This window comes from Miniopterus schreibersii (genome assembly GCF_964146895.1).
Source record: "Miniopterus schreibersii genome assembly, chromosome: 1".
NCBI lineage: Eukaryota > Metazoa > Chordata > Mammalia > Chiroptera > Miniopteridae > Miniopterus > Miniopterus schreibersii.
Genome location: NC_138101.1, coordinates 178273703 through 178300222, shown reverse-complemented (window position 1 = coordinate 178300222; position 26520 = coordinate 178273703). Strand labels below are relative to the sequence as shown.

Genomic DNA, 26520 nt, shown 5'->3' with positions numbered 1-26520 from the left:
GTGGGTAAAGGGAAGATGAGATATTCCAAGGAGAAGGAAGAGGACATGCAAAAGCCTGGAGGCAAAAGAGAACTGGGAACTACAAGTTCTGTTCCAGCTTTTTCTGCCTCTGGTCACCCTCACCAGGAGCTGACTCATGGGCTTGTCTTGTAAAGCATAATATTTTTCCATTTTAAGAGGGGAACTGAGGCCTAAAGATGGAGGATGACCTCCCAGGGACACAGGGCTTATTAGTGACTGAACCAAAACTCAGTTCTCCTAACTCTTTATAAGCAAAGTTTGTTCAAATATCTTCCAATCAGAATATGACCACTGATACCTCTCAGACAGAGTGCCAGCCCAGCACTGTTTTCCACTGTGCTCCATCCATTCTGAGCACCCAAAGAATGGCTCATGTCCAGGCCCATGCCAGATGAGGAAGTCCAGCAGTATTAGTCTCCAGGAACTCCAACGTGGCGGGGGCAGCTCATGAAAAAACAAGAGTGGTACTTGCCTTTTCTAGAAAGGAGGCAGAAGGCACATTACATTCAGTAATACTCAAGGTAGACTGTAGTTCTGGGGGAGGATATTTCAGCAAAAATGGGTCGTATTAGAAATGAAGAAGGGTTGTTCTGAGAGCTGAAGGGAACTATCAGCCAACACAGAAATAGGAGGTGAGTCTGAGTTACTGCCAAACCAAGGAGGCTTAATTAAGAGTCCTCCACCCTCTTCCCCAGGAAGCCCATCCCCTCCCGCTGGCTGGTCACACTAACCTAGCTGGGAGAAGCAGTCATTTCAGGGAAGCTGCAGGCCTCCCTGTTGGCCCAGCCACAGGGGATGGGCCATTAGCCAGGGAGCCAAGTCACTGGAGCTTCAGGGCACAGCTGCCCTTACTGTCACCTCAATATACACCTTCAATAGCATTGGCTCTATGAAGGCCCCCCAGCCTCTAGCCCACCACCTATTTTAGATCAGAAAGTGTGCAGAATGGAAGAAAGTGCTCATTAGCTTTTCCAGTGTAACCTCTATAAAATCTAAATAGAAGGCAGTTACTTAACTGCAAAGCAGAATTCCTCCTCTGCTCATAACAAAACAAAGATGCGCATCAACAACCAGCTAGATGGTTAAAACAGAGCAGAAAGAGGTTAAGGAACGTTAGAGTTAAGCCCATTTACTAACCTCATCCAGATGCCTGGTGAACCTCAGCTCCAAGGTCTTGAAGCATTGGTATGATGAAAACATCCTAATGATCACAAACCTTTCCTGCCGAAAATGTTCTCAGATGCTGCCTCTGACCCCACACTCAAATGCAATCACCATAGGCTGGTCCTGGCCTTCAGGGCCAACACCAGCCTATGGATACTCAGGGCAAGAAAATGACCTGCCAAAAAAACTGACTGAAAAGCAATGTTAAGTCTAGTATAACAAAGGGGCCATAATGGGCACCCTCTGTTCTAAACTACTTCACATCTGCCATAAGGAACCTCTGGGTGAAGGGTGTGTATGTGTATGTGGTGTGTGCTGAGGGGTGTGCAATGAGGGATACAGCCAGACTTTCTTCTTTTTCACCCAAACAAACAACTCTTTAGAACTTATCTTCCTGAAAGGCAAACACAGTTCTCATTTCCAAACCTCACTATTTTAGAGAACTTCTTGTTTTCTCTCTCTGCTTTTTAAAAACAGATGAATGCTTCCCTAGTGGAAAAGCAGCTGTAAATACAGAAGAGGGTTGAAAACAAATCCTGCTATGAATTCCAGGGGAACCATTCTACTATTGAAAAGAGCCTTCTCAAAAGAAGCAACATACCCCATTCCAAACAAACAACATACAACTTCATTCAACGTGCTTCTCTAAAACGTAACCTTTGGACAGATAATTTCTCTATACTCCATGGCTGCTTTCTCCTCTACTCAACACTAAGACCTTCACATGTAAAGTGAGTTTCTTTCTGGGAGACTTAGAAAACACTTGCTCACAAATCAATCAGTGTACCTGTTACTGAGTATCTATTATTATTATGAATGAAAAGGGAATTATGCAATAAACCTGACAGGCTGGGGGGGGGGGGGGCACATGGTAGGCCTGACAAACTCAAAGACGGAAAGTAACCACACAGGATGGTCTGACCACAAATTCCTAACTTTGGGCAGGTCATAGCAGGCAGTCACTTTCCAAGCTTAGCAAAGGTCAATCTTTACCTTAAGTGAGCTCTGTCCATTGTTCTTAGGTATCTAGGATAACACGCCTTTAAAATATCAGAGTAATTTTCTGGAAAGCACAACTGCTGGCACCAGAGCAGGAGACCACAGAACCACTCATTATCTTGTTCCCTGCATAACATCTCTATGTGCTGTAAATGTTAATTGTTAACTACCCTGCAACCACCAATGTAAAAGTATGTGTTTCTCCATTTTGCCTTTTATCCAATCCTAGAGTCTCCCCACCCCACGCTTTCTCCCACCTCCTTAATCAATCACCAGTGAATTTCATGTAACCCTCCTTAGTCTCCTCCTTAGATTCTTAGGTATAAAGTTAGCTGCAAAACTGCCATTCTCCAGAGTATTTTCTCAATTGGTTGAGATTTTGCTTCCCAGCCTATGTCATCAGTTTGGCTCAAATAAGCTCATAAAAATTCTCTACAAATTTGGACATTTTCTTATATCAACATTATCATCATCATTAAAGGGCTAAATTCATTACCAAACTACTGCAGTCATTTAAGCAAATTTAACCCATCCTGTTTTTAGGCTGACTGAGGCCATGGTATTTACTAATTGAGAATAGAATGGGAAGAGGGTATAACTCTGAGATAGGCAGCCTGGCTTCTGCACTTATTATTTTCCAAAAAGAAGAGCATTTTTCAAAGGTTCAGAATTCTAGGAAATCACCCTCTGGCTTATTAAACCCCGCCATCACAACAATAAGACGGCTGCCACCCCAATACCCATTTGCCAAAAATAAAAATCTAAAGAGGTGTTTCAGAGAAAGTTTGTGAAAAGAAAATTCAAGCTGATTTTATTTTTCATACAAGCTACAATTAATGGCTTTGCCTTTGCAACCATACTTCCTACCTAAAATTCCAGTAAGTTTAGATGTGCCCTATAGATTTAAATTGGATTACAAGGAATTTAGTTAGCTGAAACTGGTTCCAGGCCACAGATGTTACTAACCTGTTTCATGGTGCTAGATGGGTCTGAGAAACAAAAGGGAGATGGGGGATGGAGGGGTTTCGGAACAATGCTTAAAAATCTGCCCAAGCCACAAGAGGAAGACACTGCTTTTAAATTCATGCAAGATTCTATCATTCAAAATAAAACGCAATATAAGCCTATAAGCTTCATCACTGACAAAGCAAAGAAAATGTCTGTATTTGTAGAATACATTCAAATCCTCAAACTTCCCAGAGGAATCAATACAAATGCCATTAATACAAATAAATCAAATCCTCAGTCTGACAGGTCTGCTTAATGTTGCCCCTTAATTGTTGTTCCCTTAAGCTATAAGCTTCCACCTAGCCAGAGACCTTTCACACCCTCCTTTAGGGAAGATATACCACACAGGCACCTGGCCTCACCACAATTCCCCAAGAACCCTGGTTAACTTCTAGGATGAACACATTTTCCATCAGGGTTTCAACAGAAGCTCAAAATGAACTCTTGGGAAATAAGCCATGCCCATTCTGTCCTTTCCATTTTCTCACAGGTCTTAATTTCCACAATCCTAAAACTCCTGGATGGTCTTCCAGCCTCCACTCAACAAATTCAACAAGCATTTACTAAAGGCCTACTATGTGAGAGGCACCAAAATATATGGTCCTCACCCTCACGGAGCCTGTCACCATGGGAAGGGCTGGTAATACTACCTCCCACACACACAGGGCTTCTTCACTCTCTTACCTAGCCTCACTTGAGACAAGAACAATGTTCACAGATGAACCTAGCAAGACAGACTGAAGTAGCCTGGGAGACCAGACAGGATGATGAGGTCTGACCAGGGTGGTGCTGCTGACAGAAACCTACAGAAGAAAGAACTGGCAGAAGCTGTTAATGACTGGAAAGGAGAGGCTCAGTAATGATGACATAAAAGTCAGAGAACAGAAAGACTCAGCTTTCAATTCCCAGATGGTGACATTATCTTTAAGCCATGCTTTGGCTCCCTGACCACCAAATGCTAAGGTCAGTCAGCTTGGCCATTCTGCCTGGGAATGGGGGTTACACATTCCATCCTTCCCATCTCCCCAAGGTTTTTTATGCTAGTTGTGATTTCCTATAATTTCCATTTGCAAGGGGGTAAAGGGGATCAATACAAAAGAGTTGACAATTCCCTTGTCCATCACGACAGTGATAAATACATCTCAATAGTCCTATACTAAAGTTTTACTGGCAGCTCTTATTCTGGGAAGAAAAGGGGGGGGGGCATTACATTTAAAAAGCCTTGAGGCAGTGTTCTCCTTACCCAGTTTTCCTCCTAGGCAGAGCCTTCCCGGCTGCATTTAGTGAGGTAGGAGGGATAAGACAGAAAAGTATCAACCCTGCGAGCCAGTACTAGTTCGTACAGCAGAAAAGAAGCCCAAGACCCCTCACTGTTAGGCTATGTGAAAATGAGCACAAAACCAGGAGAGCAGAATCTACATGAACCAGGCCTAATGCTGGAGTACGCAACATTGCTGGGAACCAGTAGTTAGCCTTCCACACTAACTGCTCTGAAGGGGAGAGGACACTGGAGGACAAAGGTGTTGCTGAGTGCTTGTACCAAAGTAGGGCTGCCTAGTATAAGGCTATGAGCCACAGGAGGGCCAGCTTGGCTCCCAGAAATGTGGTCCCTCTCTCTAATACCCTGTGGGCCACTCTGCCATTCCTGACCCTCCTAGACTTGTTATATAGGCAGTTAAACAGACATGAGCAGAGCAAGGACAATGGCCAGATACAGAAACTCAGCAGGCCAGAAAGCTCTGGATGCCTAGGCAAGGGGAAATAGTGGGAAAATAAGAACCTCACCCTCAGGGTAACCTTTCTTTCCCTAGCATATTGCTGGTGATTGAGTTTGGATCCCCTGGCTTTTCATATAGCCAGTCATGTGGTTTCAACCCCCGAAGTGTTTCCTCCCTAAAGATAACATCTAGACATCAGTTGTATTTCAGCTCCAGGCCCAGAAAAGCAGAAAAACAAGACATGACACCTTGGCAGTCTCAGGACCAGCTACATTGACTAATGACCTCCTGCCCTGGCACCAACCAATCAGTGGAGACTACGACCCTGAAAAAGCACACCTGGAACACTGATGAATATTCTATTGAGACACTCCCCTGAGACCTCCCCTAAGATTCCCACCCGAAAGGGATAAATATGCTCAAGACAAAGGATTCAGTGGGCGCTCTTCCCCTCACTCCCAAGGGAGCATGCCAGCACCATCTCCTTTTCCCTTCTGAGGGGACCCCACGAGACTTGCAATCAGGGGAGCAATGGACAGCAGCAACTTGTCCCAGGCTTACCCCTTAAACCTGTCTCCAAGCCCCCTTCTCTCTCTCTCACTTCTCAGTGAGCCAGAGCAGCCCAGCCTGGGCTCTCCTGTAGCTTCTTCTATGCACCTTCCTTGTTTCACCATCCTAAGTATATTTTTGCTGCGGCCAATTAAATTCTTACTTACTTTGCTGCACTTTGTCTCTTGACTGAAATCTTTTCTTCAAGAAGACAACAACTGAGGTCTTGTCTCCCTGTCTCCCAGGTAACAGACTGAAGTAGCAAAATAACAGGTGAACAGTGAGTGATCTCTGGAAGGGAAAATCACATGACTACAAGTAACCTGTATTTCCTAATCTTTCTTATAGAAAAAAATATAACTTGTGATTTCTTAAATTTTTTTAAAACAAGTAAGTTTATGGGGAAATTGAATATTATATGTGTACCTTTACAAAGGAAAAGTGCAATGAGCCCTCTTTCCTAACCATTAAACAAAAACAGGAGGGGAGGGGGGAGGGAGTACAGATTGAATGAAGAGCAAACAGTTGGTTAAAACAACTTGGTGGAGTGTCTGACATTTTCTGAACAAGTACTTCCTTCCCACCTGTGACAGATTCTGACTGCCTACGAACAGTCATGCTATACCCCCTTCACATATGGTCCTTAGAAAACTACAACTAGAATGTGACTGAGATTGTTATCAGAAAGCATTTTCCCAGTACTGAGGCTTCCTATGGGTGGCAAAGGTCTTTTTTTAAGTCTGTGTCTGGCTCTGTCAATGGGGAGAGAGATGTTTGGTCATCCTGCAGGGCTTGATTCTGTAACTGGGGTGTGGTTATACTCCTGGTAACTTGAAACCTCAGGATAATAAGAGTAATAGCATCATTATTAACTGGTCCTTGACTGCTTAATCACTGTGCATAGATTTAAGCATTTTCCATCTAATATCTGAATTCTCACAACGAACTTAAAAGGTAGGTACTATTACTATCTCCATTTTTAGGCAAGGCAGAGATAGCAATTCATGAGGCCAAGATTACAACTAAGCAGTCTGACCCCAAAGCATGCACTCTTGGTAGAGGTTCAAATTCCACGTTAATGTAATTCATTTTAAATATTAAAATTATCCTGGATATATTATGGAACAAGAGGCAAAATTCCCATTCATTATAAAAAGAAAACAGGAAGCCTTGAAGATTGTTCACACTGCTCCTTGCAGCTCTACACCCTCTTGAGGTAGGCTTGGGCTTGGCTTCCTAGCTCTGTATCAGAACCACAGCAAAAGGAAGTGTTTGGATACCAGGGTCCACAATGGAACTGATTCCCAAGACAGAGTGGGTGAGGCGATTCTAAAGCACACTTTAAGAAACACCGTTTTGGGGTATTCTAAGAAACTTCTGAAGCCACTGCAAGATTTGGGAACTAGGTCATTAGATGTTGATGGCTAACTCCTTTGAACTGCGAATGAACAGATAATCACTTCCGTCATAGGGACCACAAGCTAAAAAAGCTGTTGACAGATGGAATGGAGTGAAAGAAACGGGAATTCAGAGACATTAATTCCCAGAACTCTCTTTACCTGACAGCATGCATTTGATGAAGGGATTGCCTTCTCCATGATCTACATAAATGTTTGCCCCTAATCTTCCACATTGGAAACAACCTGGCTAGAAGTTGCCTCAAAAAATGAGCTTGATTTCTCTGGAAAATAACTGCCAAAGATGGATGCAGTGCATATTAATGATCAAATGCAGATATTCTTAATAGCAATTTCAACAGCAACAGGCTGAGAGTGAAAGAGGTTTTTGTTTGTTTGTTTGTTTGTTTGTTTGTTTGTTTAATGTGTGTTCTTTAAAAGTCCCAACACAAAGCACACTGCCTGGGTCATTAAAGAAGCTCTAGCTTTAAAATTTTGCCTCTGTTTTAGTCAGTCAAGTGTTCCATCCACATACTATGTGAGCTCACCAACTCTGTCCTTCCTCCTTGGCTTCAATTATCTATTTCAATTGCATTACTATCCAAGAAAGATGGCATCAAGTTCTGAACCGGTTTTAGTAATTTAATTAAGTTGTGCAGAAATGCTAATGCTTTCTCAAGCACCTGCCTGACCTTTCCCTGCTCCTTTCTGGTCTCTGAGGGTAAGTCCTGGCTACTGCCTCTCCTTTAAGTGGAATATCCCACCCCCTCCATTCTCTGACCTCCTCAGGGTCTTTACACAGGCCACAAGGTGTAGACAAGAGTTCAGACTACCTGGCTCTACTACTTACCATTCTGTGCATCCTAGAAGGGTGTTTTTAATTCCCTTCTGGCATCATTTTTCACAACTGTAAAATGAGTATAATATAAGCAACCTACTTCAAAATTGCTGTGAAAATTAAATAAGCTAATTCATATAAAGCACTTACAACAGTGTCTGGCACAAAGAAGAAAGCACTCGATATGTGTTATCTTTTATTGAGTCTACCTTGTAATATTAAGAAAGTTTTGCATGAATCTAGAGCTTTATATTTTTCGAAGCAGTCTTCAATTCATTATTACTCTAATGAATCCTCACAATAACCATTTAAGTTCGACAAAATGAGAGTTTATGAACATTTCCTGCTATAAGTAAAAAGAACTAGCCTGACCATTGGAGCTATTTACTCAGCATCCCCTCATTGGGTCAGAGACCTGTTTTAGTCATCTTTGTATACCATCCCCACACACACACACTAGCACGTGTCAATAAATCAGTGTTGAACTGTAATGCATGTAGGGCAGAGCAACCCCAAGTTGTGACAAGGAACTTGGAACAAATCAGAATCATCATTCTACGGAATTCCTGGCTAGCTTGAACACAGGCACAAGAGCATACCTTTCCCAGTCCTGATTCCAACTCATCCTTGAGAGTCTGAAAAGGAATATCTCTGCAGGAAAGGGTGCAGGCAGAGGTCACTTAGAGGTAACTGTCCCTGCACAACCTCTAAGGCAGCAGGGAGTCATGATAATATAATGGGGCATTACCCAGCCTCTCCAGCTGGGCCAAATGAGGATCTATAAATGTGGTGTTTCAAAGGCAGATAATGCTGCCTTCGTTAAATGAAATAGGAGTCGCCTTTCAGCAGAGTACAGGCCAGTCTATAAATACCAGGGATTAAAAGGCTTCCTGCAGGGTCCAACTGCCACCTGCCTAAATACAGAGGCTATCTGGTCCTCCAGGGCCCAAACAAACCCCACAGAGCTTTCTTCAGAGAAGAGCTGCCATCATACCAGTGGTATACCCACCTCCAAGAGATACCCCAACCTTTTTCTCCCCTTTGGTGTATTTTTGCTAACCAATCTCTCCTTTCCACACCCTTCACCCAGGATCATCCACTCCCAAGCATCCCTCGCATCCCTCCACTGCAGCTCCAACCTGGCCTTGCCCTCCTCTCTCCAAGCATTTGTCCTCTGTCTCCCTCACCACCTCATTCTCCACCCCGACTTCCAAATCCACATATATCTTACCTGCTATGAAAAAAACACAGGCTATGTAACCACTCCAACCTTGGTTCTAGCTCCCATCCAGTAAAATTACAGTACTTAACTTTTTAAGCTTGATTTTATGACCTGTGTAGCACCTAGCACAGGTCCTGGCACAGCACATGCACTCAATACTTCTGCCTTGTCCTAATCCCCACAGGATTTTTCCTCTTTCTTTTCTGAGCTCTGTGACCCTGATACAGTCACTCTTTCTAGGTATCACACCTGCTATGTTCAAGTCTTAATCCACAGGGATAACTCAAATGATGAACATTTTCATCACCAATGTTACCTGTGTAACAGGTACATTCTGGTCCCATCAACAACCTTCAAACTACACTGAGAGGACTGGTGATCTTATACCTCTCCACCACAAATGACCCATTTGGTGAGGAAAGTAACCAGAGGGGGTGCGAAGAAACAGAGTTGAGAGTCACTTCTGGCCAGAAGCAGGGGATAAATAAAGGCAAAGGTAGCATTAAAACCCCAAAAAGGAAGATTTCCATAATTCTACATTTACATGTTAAATAAATTTTTTAAATTAATTCTGACAGCAAAAAAAAAATCTACCAGTTTTACTAGAAACACCATCTGGTTCATTTTTTTTTTTTAATATATCTTTATTGATTTCAGAAAGAGAGAAATATCAATGATGAGAGTCATTGATTGGCCGCTTCCTGCACGTCCCCCACTGGGGATGGAGCCAAAAACCCGAGAATATGCCCTAACCAGGAACTGAACCACGATCTCCGGGATCATAGGTCAAAGCTCAATCTCTGAGCCACGCTGGCCAGGCTAGTTCATTTCTGATAATGCCCAGGCACAACTTCACATAGGCCAAGGACTGCCTACAATACATTTTCCAAAGGGTGGCATCCTATATGATAGATCCAAAACAGTGTGTCATTCCTCTCTTCCTGGTGCCCTAAAGTTGCTCCTACAAGTTCATGATTAGGCCTGAAATTAAACCGAGTTTGGTTCTTTTATAAGTATCTCCTCCAAAACTTCCAGGTATCACCCTTATAACCAGAATGAATTTAAACAAGTCTATCTTCAAAAACCAGATAAATACTACAGAAACATGATAAACAGCTGAACAATTTTTGTTTTAGAGAGATTTTCATAAAGTGGCTAGGAGGGTGGCTTCTCCACTGAAGAGTCTTATTTCGCGATTAGCTAAAAGCAGGAGGGTCCTTTCCATGAGGTCTTTAAGGTCCTCCAGGAATCTTCCTTTTGCCAAGCCCACAGGAAGCATTATGATGCCATAAATAAAGAAAAGAAACCAGACTGGGAGTCACAGCTGACTTGTCTAGATCCTGATGAGGAATTATAAATGTGAACTCAATGCCTACACCAAGCATACAATCCAAAGAAAAATGGACTAAAGGTTTACCAACTACCACTAACTGCAAATTTAGGAAAAGGTGTATTTGAAATACACAAAAACTATCAAGTGCAAAAGTCTGTACAAATACATATACTCCTTCATCCAGTCCACTAGGCAAACTTAGATTGGTACAACTTTTAACATTGCATTGCCTGTATTTTTTACCAACTGGTAAGTATTTCATGACCCCTGTGAAGAAGGGAGTGAGGCAAATGTGATTAAGTCTGATAAACAGAGAACCGAAAGGGCAAGGGTAAGAAGTATAAGTACTGTACAAACCCAAGGTGAGAAACTGGGGGCACGATCAGCTCTGGCCCCACAAATGAGTTTTGAGACAAGAATCTCTCTCTCTCTCTCTGTCTCTTGAAATAACACTGGACTAAAATCACTCCAGGTTTTTTTCCCCTCTCAAGATGTGAATATACTGGCCCGTCATAAGAAAGGGTCAATGTGAATATAAAGAACAGGACCCCACAGCAAAACTAAAAACCTATTTCCCACCAAGTCTGGCTTCAACTCAACCATTCAATCCCACAAACAGGCAGATAGTTACTCAGCAGGTGGGAAGTTATGGGCAGTACTAAAGTGATGTGGAGAGAAACACTGCCCTAGAGAAGCTGAGCCCATACTTGTGTAGGCCTTCCAGGATGAAAGAGAGAGAGAGGAGTAGACTCAGAGCTGTGAGGATGTCAGTATAGACTATAGCAGTACTGCATTTTAACAGAGAAGACCAGACCTGAAGGAGTTCAGAGACCTAAACCTACAAGGGCAGTGGTAAGGAGTCTACCGCCTGCCAAGCTAGGAGGATGTAAAGGAAAGGAGAGAGGAAATGCTAGATGTGGTCCACCTGCCTTGGGAAGTAGAGAAAGGACCTAGTCCTAAGTTGGCCTCTTCACCTCACTCAACCCCACCAAACTGACCCTTGATAATCCCCTCTATCAGATCAGTGGTATCTTTTACATCTGTGGCCCTGGCCAGTATTGATAACAGTCAATATTTACTGAGCAATTACTATGTGCCAGATACCAGGCTAGCTGCTTTACGTGTCTCTTCCAAACCCTCTATATGTAGTAAATACTATTGTTACCTCCATTTTCAGCTGAAGAAGCTGGGGCTTAACAAAAAAATTTACCCAAAGTCACACAAACCAGACACAAAATCTAACACTACAAGAGCAAGGCTTGACTACCAATTAATATCACTTCTTCCCCAAATAAACTGCCATTTGAGTATCTTTTGGTTGTCAGGTACTGTACCAACTGTTTTAAATATCTCATTTTATTCTATTTTTTTTAATTATTATTATTGAATTTAGAGAGAGGGAGGAAGGGGACGGAGGGAGAAAGAGAAAGAATGATTTGTTGTTTCATTTATTTATGCATTCATTGGTTGCTTCTTGTATGTGCCCTGACTGAAGGTCAAACCCATAACCTTGGCGCATTGGGACGATGCTCTAACCAACTGAGCTACCCTGTCAGGGCTCGATTTTCATAATAATCCCACGAGGGAGTACTTTTAAATGTAATTTTAATTAATTATTCAAGTTAGACACATTAGTGAAAAATTCAAATGACACAAAAAGAAAATTTAAGAATTTATAGTTTCCTGTTACCCTTCCTAACCCCAGAATTCCCCACCCTAGGTAATCATTAGTATTTTGGTAGCTACCCTTCCAGAGACAGATAATGTTGACATTATCATCTCCATTTTACAATAAAACTGAGGATCAGAGGTTAAATTTGGTCAAGGTCATACAACTAGTAAGTGGCTGAACTGAGGCTGAAAGCAGGATCAGTCTGATTCCAAGTCCCGCAGTCCTCCACTGCCTCCCACTCAGTACCCACTCCTTAAAACAATTGGCCATTTTCATTCACCATAGGAAAGGGGGAAACTATGCATGGCCCAAAGCCAATCTTACTCCTCCACTTTCCCAGCTAAGTGGAAAAAACAGACAGAGCTGGCCAAGCACACCCTGTCCCAGTAACATTAGCACTGTTTCATGCTTCCTCAAACCTAAGCTGTCATGGGTGAAGCATGGGTTAGACCTACCTTCACCTCTAACCTCCTCAGTGCCCACAAAGGCTCATCTTCTGCCTCTGAGAACAAGGGAAGGGCAATGGGGAGGAAGAAGTCAAGCCTCACCTACAGGAGACAGCCTGGGTCCCTGGGTTAGGAAAAAAAAAAGAGAGACACTCCTTCAAGAATTCTCATGAGTTCTGAAGCCAAGACATCCCCTCTTTAAAAACAGCATGGCGGGGGGGGGGGGGGACTCAAGGAGGCCCTACATCCACCTTTGTTCCCTGAAGTCAGAACACACCTGTAGAAAGACAGAAAGAAGACTGCAACAATGCAATACAGAGTAAGTTTGCAGAGCCACTCAAAATCACAGATTCCTTAGAACTCAAGGAACTCAGAATTTCTGCTCTGGCATACCCCCAATTGGACCCTCTAATAACCCAAAGACTACTTGATTTCTAGATACCAGGGTTTTGTCCCTATGGCCTCTCCTCCTCCAAAAAATAAAAATAAAAGCCCGTAAGGCTATATGGAGATGCTTTTTCCACAGGAGATGAAAGCTGACCTTTCAAATTATGTACACTTTCACATTTTTGTCCCATCAGTACACAAAAACATACTGACATACTGACCTTGAGAGTACCTATGCTGAGATCGGGGTGGGGGAACAGGAAAGAGGTTGTTATATTGCTTTTCATGAGCAAGTTAAAATTTATCCAGTCTGCAATTCCAGAAGGTTTCCTATTTCGCTGCATGGGATACCAATGTTTGATTGAGCCTGAGCCCCAATTGACTCAGAGTCACTATTTACATGTACAGTGGCTGCTAAAAGTCTACTGGTTATCAAAGGCTTTTGCTTTCCCATTTGTAAAATGGGACTAAAACCTTCCTCACAGTATTATCTGTCTTATGGGAAAGCACTTTGTAAAATGAAAAAATCTTTATTGTGATTAATATGGATACCCTGCCTGCAGAGGAAACTTAAACCAGCCCTTTCCATCTTTAAGGGGCTTGGAAACTATGAAGGTAAAAGAGACTAACCAAGCACTGGAGAACAACTCCAAAACTGTGCGCTGTAAAGAACCCCGGGGGGGGGGGGGGGGGAGGCTATATGCCAAAGAGAATTCACTAAATATTTGCTCAATTAATAAATGTGTTCAGATGCACTACTTGAAAAATACATACCTTGTTGCTATGCACAGAAAGTTTTACCAACACCAAGGCTCTGAAATATGTTTATTCTACTGTTGTTCATATATATCCCCCAAAAAGAAATCAGCATTTGTAGAGAGCAGCCTTTCATTCAAAGATGTAATTTTTCCAAAGCATACACAGACTTTCAAAGGAGATGACCCACATCATTATATTTTGTAATTCCAGAATAGAGCCACCCCCAAAAAAGCTCAATTCTGGAGAACAAACAGAGACAAGCCATCCTGTGTTAACTACTTCAAATTCACAGTAGATGCTAAATGTTTTATACACATACACGTAAATAAGGCCAAACTAAGATGCACATGTGCAAATTCAATTTAGGTCATGACTAATGCCTCCAGAGGCTTCTAAAAGAATGACAGAGTTCTAGAAACAAAGACCTGCATCTGAAAATTAGCAAGGGTATTCTGGTCTTGGGTCAAAATTCTTAAGGTGTCCTATAGTTTGTTTTTGACTGACCTTGCTAAAACATTCTGAACAACCTCCAACTCTTTCTTTCCGTCACCTCCTCCCACCTCCATGATTCCTTAGCTGTCTTCTTTTCCTGGCACCAGTCACAGTGAACTTGGTGAACGTTAACAGCATTTTATCACCTAGTTTATATTTGAAAGTTATTCAAAGCAAGCATCCCTCCAATATCTCTTTTTAGAATTTCATTACTACTACTACTCTTCGATTCCTCCTCATCAAGGCTCATATCCTCAAAATCACCTTGCCCTCTGATCTTTTACTTTAATCCTCTATACCTGGTCACTCACTTATCAATTAACAAATTAATCCAGGATCTGAGTACAAAGAAGTGGATGAGACAGTCACTAACCTGAGGGGACTTTCAATTTCACCTGGAATCTGGGCTACCTATGGAGGTAAAATACATGGGTATGTACGTTTACTGGGAGCCTTATTTTTGCCAGTATTGTACTAGCTCCTTTACTGCCCACAGCAAGTTAGAAAGCCACAGATATATCAGGATAAGAAATATCACAAACCAACATTTATATCTAAAATTGAGACTTGGGGGAGATGGGAGAAAAAAGATTCCCAAGGAATTCAAGCCACTGATCCTGTCTATTTCTCTTCTCCCAATTTCTCACTGTTGAATCCAAACCTGCTTTTCTCTTAATTTAAAAAAAAAGAAAGTTATTTCAGGGTGAGAAAACATTCCCACATGAAAACGCTGATTGGTTAAGTAAAGCAAGAAAACAGGCACCCTCCCACCAGACCAAACTCCTAGACATAGCTCACTCCGCAGTGAAAGGCAATTGCTTTCTTGCTAGGGAGGCAAGAAGGAATTCTCCAAGAATATCTGTCAAGCCCTCCTCCCTTCCACGGGGATACTGGTTTGGGGCACAGATGTCACTGAAAAGGTCGGAACTACTCCTTCAGAGTAGTCAAGCTGAAAGTTGACTGTACACAACAGATTCTTCAAATTAAATGATCCATGGGTATTCTCCCAGATTGTTAACTCCTCAAGGGCAAGTATTGTGTCCATTTTGTTCTGCTTGCCAATATGTACCTGGCACCAACCACAGGTATTCACTAAATACTTGCCAAACAAATGATTAGATTTCATTCCTTTCTGTTTCTGCAGCAATCAGGTACCTACCCCAGCTTGATGTCAGAGCCCAACCAGATTATCAGCTCACAAATTATTATGGCTTCAAGGTGCAAGTAAAGCGGGGGGTAGGGGAAGGAGGAGATGGACCAATGAACTCTTATGAAACCTAGAGCCTGTTTTTCTTGCCATACTGATGTGTAACAAGCAAAATCCCCACAGGACTGAAACAAGGAGGCAGATGGCTTTCACATGGCAGAGTTTCTATCTGGTGGCGGATGGCAATCAAGGACTGATAAGGTGTGGAACAGCCAACATACCATTTCTTAATTCTCTAGAAATGTCTTGAGCATGCCAACTGAAAGAATAGCACCCAGTGAACACAAAACTGCTCAATGGTTTTCAGGATGGGGAAAGTTATAGCATGTATGACCTCAGCTCAGGTAGCTTATTTCCTTCCTGGCTGGTTAGAGACACAGTTAGAGATGAGTATTCACACTGCATTTGGATGGATGGATGGCCCTACATAAAATAAACCTGAGGAGATCAGAACCACAGCCCTCCCAGACAGCATGTTCCCAATTATCAGGCAGTTCTACTACACCTAGGATGTCACCAGCTCTTGCCACTCTCCCAGCTGGGCAAGGGGGACCCAAAGTGGGAAATGACTCAAAGGACACATCTTATTGGCCTGGAGTCAGGTGTTGTTTTTGAATTGCAAAGAAGTACAGTACAGAGATAAAATAGTTAAAACACGCCCAACCTAAGAATAACAGTGCCCATTTTAAGAACAGTTCTATACTGAAAGACTCATTCCCCTTTGTAATTTCATTATTAGACTCAAAACCAAAATCACAGAAGGGGCATGGTTTGTTTCTAACAATATGAATCACACACCCTGCTGGGCTCCCAATCCCCTTTCCTGGGACAGGCCCAGAGAAGAGAAGTCAAACACACTGGGGTAGAAAGAGCACTAGACTAGGATCTGGAGCTCTGGCTTCTCCCCTGGCCCTGTCACCACTCAGGGAGGTGAGCTCTGAGCATCCACTTTCCATTTTTCCTTTCTATAAAGTGAGGAGGTAGAATGAGATGATCCCCAAAGTCCCATCCTTCCAACTCCAGCATCTCATGAGCCTATAGTCTCTCTGCTGTACAAGTTTTATAGTAACATCTGGATACTATAGTCAAGAATTCAGATCTTCAGATAAGTCTTATCTCACTTCACTCAGCCTTTTGAGACTCCTAGTACTTGGGAATAGTATTTGCATGAACAGGTAAAGCCCACTCCATATCCAAAACTTTGGGGAATGAATTGTGAAAGGGAAATTATGACTACTTCACACACATTTTACACACGGGAATTTTCTGGTGGACTGATCCTTGGGCTTGGCTCCAGGTACAGAAACCTAATACAGGTATAGGAGGAAACAATTCAAGTTCCTGGTTTCTGTCCTGTTTGTTGAACAAAGAGCACATGCCCTGTGACCCACATATTTCCCTGGGGTGGAACCATCTTGACCTTACAAAAAAAACCTTAGGTGGCCAGCATAAGCACGCTTGTTCTAGGAGCAGAGAAAGCAAGACCAGCTACTGCATTATTTCAATAACATGGCTGGTATAATGTAAAACCACTCGGGTAGATCCCATAGAGGAAATGACACTCCAGCAGCACCATCTGTTCCTCTTTGTGTCTGGCATGATCTACATTTTTAACCTCCAGCGGAAATGAGGTCCACCAGTAAAAAGCCCTTCCCCTCAATGGTTGGCTCTTTATTCAGCAAGCATTCCACTCCCTAGCCTAGCAGAAGCCTCCAAGCAGGTGCACCAACCCTGGCATGGGATTTTTCATAAGGAAAGGAAATGCTTCTGAGAACTATAAATTACATTTGATAAGGAAGGCTCTGTGGGGTTCATGGTAAAGTTCTCTCCATAAAACACAATGATGTGATTTAGAACTGAGGCTTCATGCTGAAAATACTCTTTAAAAAAAAAAAAAAAAAAAAAAGGTAGCCCTAGCCAGTCTGGATCAGTGGTTTGAGCACTGGCCTGCCGGCTGAAGGGTCCCAGGTTCGATTCCGGCCAAGGGCACGTACCTCGGTCGCACATGCGGGTGGCAGCCAATCGGCGTGTCTCTTTCACATCGATGTTTCTCTCTCTCTTTCTCTCTCTCTCTCCCCCGCCCTCCCTCTCTCTCTCCCTTCCACTCTCTCTGAAAAGCAGTGGAAAAAATATCCTGGAATGAGAATAAAAAATAAACAAATAAAAAGAAAGGCAGTGGTACATGTGCACTGAATTTAGGCACTACTGCATCTCTCAACTCTCACTACTGTTTACAGTTCTGCACCAAAGATTTGGAAACAATGCTATTGGAGAGTTCAAACTTCATAAACAAAAGATTCTGTGTGTGTGTCTTTGTGTAACATCTTTTTTTAATTCAGGGCAATGTCCTCAACACCAAGAGTTTTTCTTCCCCAAACTGCATAACCAAGTACAATAACTCCAAAGTAAAATTTAAACACAGCTTTTAAAGTATCTCCCTGAGAAATGAAAATACATTTCCACAGAAAACCTTATACATGGATGTTTATAACAACATCACTCCTAATAACCAAAAACAAACAACCCTAATGTCCATCAGCTAATGAATGGATAAACAAAAGGTGGTATACAACAGATTATTTAGCAATAAAGTGGGATAAAGTACTGCTACATGCTACAACATGGATAAACCTCAACATTATGCTAAGTGAAAGAAGTCAATTACTAAAGACCACATACTGTATGATTCTGTTTATATGAAATGTCCAAATAGGTAAATTGTGAGAGAGAACAGATTAGTTAGTGGTGGCCATGAGCTGGAAGCATTGTAGAGGAATAGGGAGTGACTATTAATGGGGTTTCTTTTTGGGGTGATGAAAATGTTCTAAAATTAGACTGTGGTGATGGTTATATAGCTCTGTAAATATACTAAAATCCACTGAATTGTACACTCTGAATTGAATTTTATGATATATAAATGGTCTCAATAAAGCTGTTTTTAAAAAAATACATATTAGACAAAATAAAATTACCCCTCTGAAAAAAAGCTCCTTGAGCAAACTTAGAAAGAAATGATTTAAGAGATATTTAAATCACAGATGATCTATTTGATGCAATATTATAAAGCCATTAAAAAGAATTACAAAAGGCTATGTGCCATAAAGAAAATGTTTATGGTATAGTGCTAAGTGAAAAACTACATATAAAATTGAATGTACTTGGATTACCAATTAAAAGAAAAAACAGAACACATGGAAATAATGTTTGTGTTAGGATAGTAGAATCACAGTGACTTTTTTCTCCTTTATTTTCCAAACTTTCTGTAAAACTGTCTCCAACAACCCAAATGTATTGATTAAAAAAACAAAAACAAAAAACCTCAGTCTTCCTTCAGATAGGTTGCCTAGCTACAATTTAAAATGCAAAATAAGCAAAACCACCTTGTTCTCTTTTTCAGGTTCCCAATCTTAAACCTCCACCCACTTAGTTCACTGAGATAAACTCAGAACAGCCCAAAGAAGGAAGAATGGGATAAATACTCCTATCCCATTCCCAGAAACCAGTTTCGTTTTACTGGCTAGTTCAGAAGCCAAAGCCTAGTGTAGCCAAAACTTCAGCAAGGAGAGTTTACACACAGAGCAACTCCACACCCGATCTTAAAATTCTGTGGGTGAAGGCAAGTCACTGCAGGCAGGAGGTTGGACTTGGAAAGACTGACGTTTCCCCCTCCTAAGACAGGATGATAAGAAAAGGAGGACTGGGAAAGAGCCCCTATCTGTGTCTCTTCTTAGGAGGTTTTGTGTCCAATCTCCAACTATAAGAGAAAAGAATCCTGAATCATTTCATTTTCACCACAGATCGTCTTCTGAGTAATAAAGAATTGTCAGTTACCAACTCTGCCGTCTGCACACCCACTGAGAACCTATTACTGTCATCAGGAATCCCAGACTAACTTTCCCCAAGTCAAGGCAAGGGGCCCTGGCAAAAAAGAGAAAAAGTATAATACTTGTATATGTGTGTGGGAGGTGGTAGTACATTTAAGGGCACATAGCTATCAGGTAATTTTAAGGATTTACTAACACTGGCGACAGTAACAGGGAATTACATCTGTTTCTCCTTGAGAAAAATGCTTCAATAATATCCTGTTTCTGATTCTTGGCATGCAGCCTTCAGATGTTTCAAGGGTGGCTGTTTTCTCCTTTTTTGAGATGTAAGAGCCAGGGAGAGAGAATACATCACAGGCAACACCAGAGTCTGTGAAACCCATTTAGTTTTCACTACAGTTGCATTTTCTGCTGTTGCTATACCAATAACTTCACAGGGACTCCACTGTCCCTCAGCCCTGACAATAGCAAAGGTGTCCTTTCATGGCTGACGTGAACCAGCTTGGTGCCACTGCAAGGTCTACCAGCAGAGTGGAGACTTCCACACTCAGGTAAGAACCAGAGGATGAGAGAACAGAGGACCCCTGCTGACTTCTAAGCCAAAGGACTGAAAGGGAAAGAAAAAGGACACCATCACGGACACACATGAGCACAAGAAAAAGGAAACATCCACAAGTGTCTCACAGGCTCTGCCACTAAAACCTAAGCCTTGTAAAAGGTAACTCTTTCCCCAGCAGCTCTACTTTTTCAGATAAATGCTTTTACACAGAGACACCAACTTACCATCACCCTAGGGAACAAAGGCTGTTGCCCTGAATCCAACCCAGGGTGGGAGTGAACAGATCTTGATACTCAAGGACAGTCACCCCAATGCTGTCCTGAAATTGCTTCACTAGTCTTAGATCCACAACTGTTAGCAGCTTCAAATACCCATCACAAAACCCCCAGCCCCAACCTCAAACAGCATCCTTCACTCCCACCAATATGAAAATAGCCCTTCCACATTACAGGCATTATTTCTCATTGCTCTTATTTCTAAGTTTCCTGCAATGTGGCAACCTAACTTAAGAATGTTAATTTTTGGTAAAATCTTTCTATCATGGTAAATATGTTGTATGGTTTTGTTGTTGTTGAGTTTTTTTTTTACAAATGTAGCAATTTCTCATTGAAACCACCATCCTAAGGGACCATAATAGATTTCATGGTTCTCCAATGAAGAGGAAAGGTGCTAACTAGCCCTGTGGCTCAAAGTACAGCCTTATAGTAACTATTTCCCTTTGAGGAATAAAGAGCTGACATTACTGCCTTAAAATTCCCTTTTACTACCAATAAAAAGAAACTTTCACACTTGTTTTATGAATAAAGTTTCTTCAGTAAAAAAAATATATATATTAATTTTTTTTTTAATTCCATTAAATTAAATCTCACTACAATGGGATATGTGGGTGGCCCCCAGAATGAAGCGATCTTGAGGAGAAGCTGGGGGAGTCTCTATTATCCTATGCATTTGTCCCAATGCTTACCCTTACTTTAACCCAACTGTCTTAACTCTCACTACTGGAGTCTGCACCAGAGCAATATTTGCTTCCAAAGTTTAAAAAAAAAAAAAAAAAGGGCACTGGGCTTCTTCTATTATTTGTTCCTTCTCACCTTTCTCCTACTGCTTGATGGAATGCCCTCCCCTAAACAAGACATCCCTACTCTCCAGGCAGACAGAAGAGGGAAAATGAATACTGCCTGTCAGCTTCAACTGGTGATCAAGGCAGTTCAGGAGCTCAGTAAAATGCTTCATGCATGGCAATTACACAACCTGGCCCAATGGATCTGCTGACATTCAGGCCTCCAAGTAGGCATTTCAGACCTTTAAGAGGGCATTATAGCCCTGGGGCTACCTCTCAGTGAACTGTCCCTTGGTAAATGGGGAACTAGAGGGAAAAGACAAGCAAATATGCTGTCTGACCTTCCTTCTCTGCCTGCAAGGGGCTCTGCTAAAGACATTCTCCCCTGTTCACTTGTTTGGGTAAGGAAATGAGTAAAATTATGTGACTAATTTTTTTTAAAGATATTTTAATTCTCTAAGCCCACAAACAGATACCAGTAGTTACCTGGTTGTCAAAAAAGCTAAGGATATGGAAAAAGAGCACAAGAAAAGATTTAAACCATAAGGCAAGTTTTTATCTGGGGGATGGAAAAACACGGGGAGAGTGAAACAATGCTTAGTAGCAATAAACCTGAAACAAGGTCTTATTTTTAAGAAGCCAAGTGACTTATTACCTTTGGAAGTTGCATACGTATATATGGAGGGGGAGGATAGCTATAGGAATTGCTGCCCCAGCAACAGCAAAGAAGGAAATTCCCTGCCAGGAGATGTACCATTACATAAGAGCACATGTTCAATCACCAGGAGATGGAGACCTGCCAGGAAACCAGACAAAGTGTTGAGGTCTCATCATTTGCCGGCCTGCATCTGTAACACCTTCCTCTTCTGTAAGCCCAAATTCTGGGCTTTGAGAAGGCACACCTCAGCAAATAAGTTGAACTCTGCCATCTGACAGTGAGCTTGCTCTCAGGGTTTAAACACTGCAGGGCAGAGGTTGGGGCAGGCCCTACTCTGAGCACCCCACAGCTCCAGAACAGATGAGATCTCCAGCTGAAGCTGACTGAGACCTGCCCTCAGTCTAGCTGTAGGTGAGGATTTGTTTCCCATGCCATTTCTACTACAGTATCCAAAAAGTCAGTGTGGACAGAAGTCCTATCTATCAGGCCTCTAGTTAAATCATTGGGCAAAAGTTCCTTTAGCAGTAAATGACCACCAATGAAAATTGACAACATAAACGAAAACAAAATTGACTTAAAGACTGTGAACTCCACAGGGGCATGGCTGGGTTCTGTCTTATTTATTCCAGTATCCCCAATACCTAGCCTGACATACATTCTATATCATATAAATACCTGTGAGTACTAAATGGAAGAATGAATGAATAAATTAGTGTTGTGCAAACACACCAAAAATGTGTACCTTGGTGAAAGAGGTGCTCAGGATCTGAAAAATAGCCTGAAGAAGTAGTGCTTTGAAAAGACTCTAGAATGACTCCAGTTTTACCAAAAGGTAAGCAAACTAGAAACAGTAGAATCAAGTAGTTACAGTGTGGGTTCCACCACAAGCTATCTTTGTGACCTTGGGCAAGTTATTTGTTTGGCTTTGGTCTCAACTGGAAAAAATGCAAATAACAATATCTACCAAAAGTTTGTTGTTTATTTAAATGAGATCAAGAAAGTAAAGTCCTTGGCAGAAGGCTTGATGTACATTAAGTCCTCATCCTCAAGAATTTCTCCTATTACTGCTATCGTTGTTGCTTTACTAAATACCTCCTTTACTGAAGGGGAGGTAGACACCTCCTCTCAAACTGAAAATTTTCACTTCTGCTTGAATATGCATCTAGCTAAAAATGCAAAGCCCAAAAAATTTTGACCTCAATGCCAAGCACATGCCTCTACTAGCCCTCCACTAGACGGTGACAATTTGGGTGTGGAATTCCCAAAACAGAAAGTGTGTGTGTGTGCGTGTGTGTGTGTGTGTGTGTGTACATCATTCATACATACATTTTAAACCAGAGGTATAAAAAAAGCAAAAAATGAATTAACGACTGTGAAGGACAGAAAGACACACCTCCCACCTCTGTAGATGTAGAAAGGGAGTAAATATCTACAGTTTAATTGAACTGAGTAGTTTTATTGCACCTCTGTACAAAGCACACACAAGCCCAGTTACCAAGAGCAACAAAGCCCAATGAGTGGCCTGCCACCGAGAGAACATTCCGTGGGAACAGCATTAGGCCTCTTTGCCAAAACATGAACTTCCCCGGAACCAACCAAAGACCTGATTTTGACGCGTCTTTTCTCCAGTGTCTTACAGTTCCCCAAACCACCTCTCCCTCCTCATCTCCTTACAGGTAACTTTTTCCACTTCAGCAGCCCCAGAGCCACGACCCTACCGGAGGGTCAGACCTACACTAATATTTGGAGTCTCTAAAAAGCAAGAGTCAAAACGAAAGTCTACATACATAAACAGGAAATGGTTTCGGTGAGTCTCAGCCGGGTATAACAAGAGAAGTTTTGAGATTAAAGACCAGATGGGGAGTGAGGGCTGCAGAAAGCTCCAGGACTCACACATACGAACTCCAAGGTTTGCTCCGGAAATCCACAGTCGCTAAGCAAACCCTGCCCCAGCTGGGGACCCGCAGCTTTAGTCGGCTGACGAGGAAAATAGTAATAATAGTAAAAGAAAAGGGGCCTCAGCCTACCTCCTTTCCAGCGATCGGCCAACCGTGGTCTCCACCCTGAACGCCCCGGCAGCGAGCACGACCCAGCACGCCCGGGGAGGCCAGGGCGGCGTGCCCCGATCCGGCCACTAAGCTCCTGGCCGCAAAACGGCCGTCCGGTCCTCCTTGCGGCCTCGGCACAGACTCCCCGGCCGCCCGCCCCGCACCGGGCCCGGCCGGCCCACGCGGGTGACAGCAAGACAGCGCAGAGCAGCTGACGCCAGGCAGCCGGCCGGAGCTCCCCAGCGTCCCTCCCGGGCGGTGCGCGCCAATCCCGAGACCCTGACAGCCGGCCGGGCGCGCCAGGGACACAATGCCGGACTCCGCTGCTCCCCGGCCACGGTGACAACTTACCGAGGAACGGCGCGGCGACCTCCGGGAGGGAGGAGCTTGCAGTTTCCGCGGCTCCGGGATCCGCTCCGCCGCCTGCGCGCTCCCGCAGCCCTCTCGGGTGTAGGCGAGGCCCCGCGTGCCCCGCGTGCCCTTGTCTGGCTGCAGCTCGCCGGCGCCTGGGGAAGGAGGCGGGAGGCAGGGCGCGAGGCTGTCGCCGGCTGAGGAGAATAGAACTCGGCGGCGGCAGCTCCCGCGTCACTGGCCCAGCTGTACCTCGCGGGCGGGGGAGGCCCGGGGAGGGAGGAGGAGGAGAAGGGGAAGGGAAAGGGGCGGGGCCGGGCGCGCACGCAACAAGCGCCGACGCCGGCGTCGCGGCGCAGCGACCGCTCCGCTGGGAGGCTCTGGCGTTCGACCGCCGCCAGCACGCACGCGCCGCCTGTGGGGGCAGCACACCCCGGGGAAGGTGAATGGGGTGGAGGTGGGGTGGGGGTGGGGACGTCAGGGCCTTAAAGGGACAGTCACGTCAATTGTGCTGGAGCGGATTGGGCGGTTATACTGGCTCAGACTGTGTCGCGTTTGCAGTGCGTCCTCCAGCTCTTTTACATTATTATTTAGATATTTTGGGTATTATTTGGATTATGGGTTTCTATTATTTGCAAAGAATTGGTTTGCTCTCAGGTCCACAAGGCACTTTCTTGCTTGTTGCCTTATTAGCTTTTAAATCACTCGCCAGACCCGTGGTTGAGGCAGGTCATTATCTCCCTATTGATCAGTATATTCCCAAACTGTGGTGCGTAGCCTGCCAACGTCAAAATTGCTCGGAGGGGTGGAGTGGGTGTAAAAATGCAGATTTGAGGGCCCACCTCCAACCCTTCTGATTCTGTAAGCTAGCGTCAGATTCAGGAATCTATTTTAATGAGCATTCGGAAGTGATTCCTCAGCACGCTAAAAGCACACGACGAATCTCAAGGTTGAGAAAACTGGAGTTAAGAGAGAGGACAGGCAGAGGCGGAGCTAGAAGCCCGCCACACTCCTAGGTTTATTTCCCATCCAGAGTCTTGCTGCCTGAGGCTATTTTCCAGCACTGTGGCTATTGGTGATCGCGTTGCGGTCCTAGGAGATAAGTACTCAGCTGTTGTGTTTACAGAGCTCATGGAAATGGTTGTGACTTTTTATCTTTGTGCCCAGGGCCTTGTACAGTGCCTGTCTCAGAGGTGCTCCTACTTGAGAATCTGTGCCAGCGTCTGCATTTGGACAGACTTCAGCCTTTGCTGCAGTTTGTAGAGAAGTCAGTCCGTCCCAGTTTGACTGGGGCTAAGGGATTTCAAGGAACTAGGACTTCCAGTTCTAATACTACGACACTCCTGGGCAAATCGGGAAAATCTGGTCACTCATATGGTATGTCTGAAAGCACAGTATTCCTTCTCTCTCTTGCAGAAATCTAACTAGTAGCCTGTGCCTGGACCACTTAGAGGACAGGAAAAAGGAGCCTGGCTCCCTGAAAGTGAAGGAGAGAAAAGGTTCAGAATTAGTATATTGTATCTCTGTTGCTGTCGTTTTTACTTATAAGAACAGGAATGACAGCATCTATTATTGAGCACCTACTGTGTGCCAGGCCCTGGGTAGGGATTTTTATACATGTAACCACTATCAAATGAACTCAAAAAGAGCCTGGAGGCTTTGGCTAGAAATAAATGATAAAGATTTATTAAAGGGTCTTTTGGTTTATAAACCTAAAACACAATTAGGACATTCCCAGAGTGTTCCTAAGAAGAAAGAAAAACTAAGAGTTCTTATAGTAAAAAGTACATTCTTGACAAGAATCAGTTCTGCATTCTTAGACTCTGGATTAATCTGAGATGGTAATCCTCTAGATGATCTGTGGTCTGGATAGCTGCACATTTTTTACTTAGTCCTTCAGGAGGTAATCAGAAGGTTATTTGAAGGTTTGATATATAACCAGGCGTTGGTACAGGACTAGGAAGTTCAAAAGTTTAAGTTTCCAGACTAGTTAAAATAAGAATAGAATCCTTTCCTTATGCCTCAACCTACTTGATTTTAGTATTTAGTGGCTTAACTATAGGGACTCCATTTTATTTCTTCATTCTATTATTCACAACTAATTTTGATAACAATCCTCCAAGTTAAGTATCATTAACACCATTTTCCACATGAAGACACAGGTTCAAAGAGATTTTTATGACATCAATAACTACATAGCATGTATGTTGTTACAAAACCAGAATTCATTCTTGTTTGTTCCAAAAATCACACTTTTTTCTAATAAATATATGGCCCCTCCTACTCCCAATAAAAATAGCAAATAGTGACTTAAATTGTCATTACATATCTCTTGATCTTTTAAAAAGTGCTTTCTTGCACACCAGCTCATTTTATCTGCACAACATCCTCATAAAATGAGACATTATTGTTCCCAGGTTTTACCTATAAGGAAGTTGAGGCACCAAGCAGATGACTGGCTTGTCTGACCTGAGACAGGAGTTAGCATGGGGTTTACCTGTTTTGATTCAAGATTCCTTGGGCAGCCTTCAAAACCCCAAGGAAATAAACAAGTAAATCTGCTTGGCCCCAGGGGAGGTGGAAATATTCAGGCCATATCACCTCAGAAAGTCAGAGTCCAAGATGGGTGACCCAGCAGGCTGGGCCAGCACGGCTGAGAGGCGGTTCCTAGTTCTCAGAAGGAAGATCCTGAGTTCAGCAGATTGTCTGAATATGTGGGCCTAAGCTATCACCTGGGACACTCCTCCTCTGACATGTCAGGAACCAATGAGAGCCAGGCTTGGTGTCCCAGTCCCTGCTGGCCACTGG

At 43.2% G+C, this 26520-nt stretch overlaps 1 protein-coding gene across 2 annotated transcripts in view; it reads right to left on the bottom strand.

Annotated features, from left to right (window-relative positions):
- Positions 1-23976, bottom strand: part of SUSD6 (sushi domain containing 6) — an 89733-nt gene extending 65757 nt beyond the window's left edge. The window contains exon 1 of one of the 2 annotated variants that reach the window (XM_081140703.1): positions 23713-23976. The gene's annotated coding sequence lies outside the window, so the exon portion shown is untranslated. Of the gene's footprint in view, positions 1-23340 lie in introns of both variants that reach the window. The other variant, XM_081140704.1, reaches the window with a different exon arrangement.
- Positions 23977-26520: the final 2544 nt, after the last annotated feature.